Raw genomic sequence first — 5060 nt, forward strand, 5'->3', positions numbered from 1 at the left:
TAGTCAGAACATTCAAGTTCTCAGGGACCCAGGCATAACTGATGAAACTTTCTTCTAGGACTTTAGAAAACAGATTCTGACTCTATCTAGGGTTTTTATTCTTTTCGTTTTGGGGTTTTTTTTTAATGTAAGTTAACGGCCATTTTAATGTTTCGCAATAAAATTGTCATGTGTACTGATTTCAATGTTGGGTAGGATTTATCTTAAATATTTGGAATATGGAATATGATGCATGGAGAGGTATTGAAATATTTGTGGCCATATAATTAGCCATACTTTCTATGAAAAATCCCACCCCCTTCCAGAAAGAAGAGTTTTCAAAAACAAATTTCAGCTTTGCTACCATTCTCACAAACTAAAACTTCTCCACGGCTAGTCACACCAGTTGTGTTCCCTGCAACAGTCATTGACTAAATCTTCCTTACCACTACTCTCAGTTTCTAGAAGCCCATTACTTACCATCAGGATCAATACTGAATATTGTAAGCTGCTTTCCAAACACTAGGGTATGGTTACTGGTACAAACCTTGTTCTTTGATGCCACAGTTTTTAGATTTCTGTCTTGTTTCCGTCTTACACACCAGTGTTTAGGTAGCTTTCAAAATAACATGGCCCTGAAGCAGTGAACACTGAGACCGCCGCTTGACATATTGGAAATGTGGCATTGGAGGCCACCTTCACTGCACTTGGAGCAGATCTCATTTTGCGAGTGTTCATATTCATTTAAGAGGATTCTCAATGAGGAAAATGCAGTGTATTCAATGAGGACACTTTAGTTGCCTTAGTATCTCCAAGAATGTATAGCGTGTTTTCCAAAAAATACACATGGCTATTACTCAGAACAAAGTTGGTGGCTCATGGCAGCAATGGCATAGCTTCGTTTCACTTACACACACACACAGACACAGATGAGCCTGGATACACACAGAGACACACACACCCTGGGCAGTTTTGAGCACGCCTGGTTCGGTATAGTGTTCCTTCCCTAACCTACCTTAGGATATGTCTTTGTGGCACATAGAGACCGTGTTTTCATTCTTCATCCTCAGTCTTCATTTTTCTCCCTGGATATCACCATATTTCACTGTCACTTAACAAATGTTTCTGTTAAACAGGGTAAGCAGAGATCCATGGGCTCCCAGTGCTGTGGCTTAGCTCGTTCATTGGTAAGCTTACTACTGCGCTGTGGTAAGCGGCAGTGAGTTCTTTGCATAATATTAATTGTTTGAGAGTGACAATATTTGTTTCTGTTCTTCATGCATTTCATGATTCAGATTTTGTATGTTTAATTAAAATATCACATAATGGTGAGTTCACAAACCATTAAAATAATCAAATAGTTAACCTGTGGGTTGACAGCTTGCTTTCCTGATAGTTTCCATAAAACTTTGCTCCTTCCATCTTTACATTCTCTTAGCATCGTCCTAACTGCACGTAGGTATGTTGTTTTCCCTCTCCACTCACTCACCTCCTTAAACTTGGTTAGCACTTGTGTATAACAATATATTTGTGCTAAAGAACTCGCAGTGATCCTTGAGCATGTATTTATTTGGGGGGAAGCCAGGTCCTCCAATTAGGCCTGATTGAGTTGTTCCACTTTACCTGTCACTGCAGTATTTAGAGCTGATTCAACCCATGATCTCTTATCCCTCCCAGAAGCACGAGAATATAACCGTAAGTCCACTTTGTTTCCAGCAACTGGATATTGCATCAAAATCTGTGTTCACTTCTTTCTGGAAACAAGAGGGAGGCTGATGGGAGGGGGAGGAGCTCCCTTGTATCCTCCTTTGAATTATGAAGACATTATGTACATGAAATGGTATAAACTAATCGCTGTTGGAAAATGTCCTGGATATAATTATTTCTTATCTTCAGTTGAATGTGAAAGCAGCGAAAACCTGCAGTCCTATTTAATTGGTTTCTTCCTGTTTCTGACCCATCACTTTTACATCCACTGGGAACTATCTGCTTGGTACCTTTGGTAATAGACTCCATTCTCTTCAACTTTTTTTTTTTTAATATGAACAATTTCATCAACACTAAAGCATTAATACAGAATATATGAGCTAAAGTACTGAGTTGAGATGGCTTCCAGTTGAACCTAATGTTTAAATTTTGCATTTGACTTGTATAATACACCACTGCTGAGAAAAACAATTATGAATGCCTCCTGAATGTTATGTATTATCTCTAACAGAGATGGTGCAATTTAAAAAATACAAAGGGGCATAGAATTAGAATCGACATGTCTGTGCATATGTGTCTTGTGTGTAAACCTAAATATTTATGTTTAAATACTCTTAAAGCTCCTCAGATGTTTCACTCTGAGTGGAATAATGGGCCAGTCTTGGGTGGGGGCATTTTCTTTGGTTAGCTTCACAGTGAAAGCTGCCTTTGTTATTTTGTCGCCTGTTTTGAAACATGTACATAGTCGGGTTTTGCTTCTGGTAATGAATTATTAGAAAACATAAGATTTTTTTTTTTGTAATCTGAATGTTTTGGGGCTCAGGTTTACCATGTAAATCTGCATTTTGGTGGTAAATCCCTTTGCTTGAGATTCAGTGGTTTTTGGTAAACTTCACTGTTTTAAAGTACCTTTTGTGTAAAATACAGATTCAATTTTTATAACAAATGGCAAATAAAAACAGATTAAATGTTGGAAGAAGTTGACTGTACTGATTTGTCCCCATGCAGGTGTACTGCTGTATCATTCACTGGATAGTCAATTTTAGATTTACACGTGAATCTCATGACAAGAGTAGGAGTTTTCAAAATATGCGACAATGATCACAAAATAACAAGCCCCTGAAAAGAGCTGGTTTGATCCTAGAATACGCTGGGGCAAGGGAGGAAGGGGCGAGATCTGTCCCCAGGACTCTAAGTAGGTCTGCCTTTCCGGCGGTGCTCATCCTTGGGGACTGGTGTTCACAAGGCGACCCAGCTCTCTCCCTCTCCTCTTGGCTCTCATTTCTCCATTTACTGTTAGCTCAGCACTAACACTGGCTATGGATCAGATTCATAAAAAGTAAAGAACTGCAAGATGAAATTTTGAGAAGGTTGAGTAAAAGAGGGAAAATGGAATTACTGGGTAAAATAAGTCCATGATAGTTCGACCTTCCTCTCTGTCTCCACTCCCAAGTTCCTACTCCCCTCCCCCAACCCCCCACCTCCCACGGACACACACTTTCAGGAGCACGTTAGAAAGCTGATCAAAGACTCTTCTCTGCTGGAGGACAGAACTGGACATACATGGAACCAGATTTTATGAAGGAAAGTGACTCTGCTGACTTACACTGGCTGGCCCTGTTTCACCCTGGACGTGCGGTACTTCAAGAAAGGCATGCATCCACCTCGAAGGGCCTGAGCAATGGGAGACACTGAGGAAAAGAAGCCAGTGTCTGACTCGAGACGTCAGCAGCCATTTAGGGACTGCCAGGGACCTCGGGACGCTGGGGTCCTGTGCCAATAGCCTCCAGGACAGTGATGGGGCCCCGAGTTTATGCAAAAGTGTGACTTCATTCTCAGTATTCCCTTCCACCCTGAAATAACGCCGTTCCCGACTGTGACTACAGTGAGGGCCTGTCGGCCGGGAGAGATGCGCCTGCGCTGTTGAGCCCATGTTGCCCTTCTCCTGGGGATTCTCTAAAACCCCACTGGTAGCTGCAGTCCCTGTCCCCCTCCTCACTGAGCTCTACAGAAAAGTGGTTGGTCCAGAGGCCCAGAGTCACACCTTGAACTCAAGCCCCATATTTACCGAAGAAAAGAGATCTTGTATGGCAAAGGAGGATCAGAAAAAAAGTCATTTTATAAAATGCACAGTCTTTTTTAAATTAAAAATCTCTCTTCACCCTGTTGTCTCCTTATCCTCTGATCTAGATTTATAAATCCTGCCTCCCAAATACCGGGGATTCTGTAGAGCTACCTGTGTGCTACTCGGAACTTTTTCAACTTGTTATCATAAATACCTTAAGGGGGCGCCTGGGTGGCTCAGTGGGTTAAAGCCTCTGCCTTCAGCTCAGGTCATGATCCCAGGGTCTTGGGATCAAGCCCCGCATCGGGCTCTCTGCTCAGCAGGGAGCCTGCTTCCCTTCCTCTCTCTCTACCTACCTGTGATCTCTGTCTGTCAAATAAATAAAATCTTTTTAAAAATTTTTTTAAAAATTAAAAAATAAATACCTTAAATTGCGTATGCCCTTTTACACATGCCTGGTGTTTGTTCGGGGAGGGCTTGTCACACACCATTCTTTACTCTCTGCCTCCCTCTGCCGCTGAGATGAGAATAAATCAAATAGAAGGTGACAAGCTCTGGCTCCCTCCCCCTTTATTCAGTTTCTCCTTGCCTTGCCTTTATCCAGTGCAACCCCCAAGGTAAGATCTTAACAATTCAGTGGCCCCTACTTAATCTCAGTGACTCCTGTCAAATGAGAGGCACTCAGAAAGCCTCAAGCAGTGCCTGGCACCAGGACCAGACCAGACATGTGGGTGCCCTAGGCAGGTAAGAATTTGGTACCCCTTTTAAAAACCTGCTTTGAATATTTATTCAGTGTGCCCTTCAGAGATAAGGGAATTGGTCTTCTATTACTAAAAATCATGAACTTTTGGGGCACCTGGGTGGCTTAGTCGGTTGAGTGCCCAACTCTTGATTTCGGCTCAGGTCATGATCTCAGGGTCATAAGATCAAGCCCGGTGTCGGGCTCTGAGCTCAGCACGGAGTCTGCTTGTCCCTCTCCTTCCACTCCTCCCCCCACAACACTCTCTCTCTCAAATAAGTAAATAAATAAAATCCTTAAAAATAAAAAAAAATTCATGAACTTTTGTGTCAACTAATTATTCCATTCTTAAAAAAAAAAAAAAATCTCAAGAGTAAGGTAAAGATGGGGGGGGCCAAGGGTTGCAAGGCCAGTGAGAGTTCTCATGGCTCATAACAATTATGTTACACACACCCCCATAGAGAATCTCCTCCCAGGCCTCTTGAGCAAGCCTGTCAGCTGCTGGGGCTCACCTCCATTTTTTCCCTTGGAAGGACTGAAGTACCTTACTCTCCTGGTCCCCACCCTCTC

This window comes from Enhydra lutris, unplaced genomic scaffold (genome assembly GCF_002288905.1).
Source record: "Enhydra lutris kenyoni isolate GAN:26980312 unplaced genomic scaffold, ASM228890v2 scaffoldscaffold9, whole genome shotgun sequence".
NCBI lineage: Eukaryota > Metazoa > Chordata > Mammalia > Carnivora > Mustelidae > Enhydra > Enhydra lutris.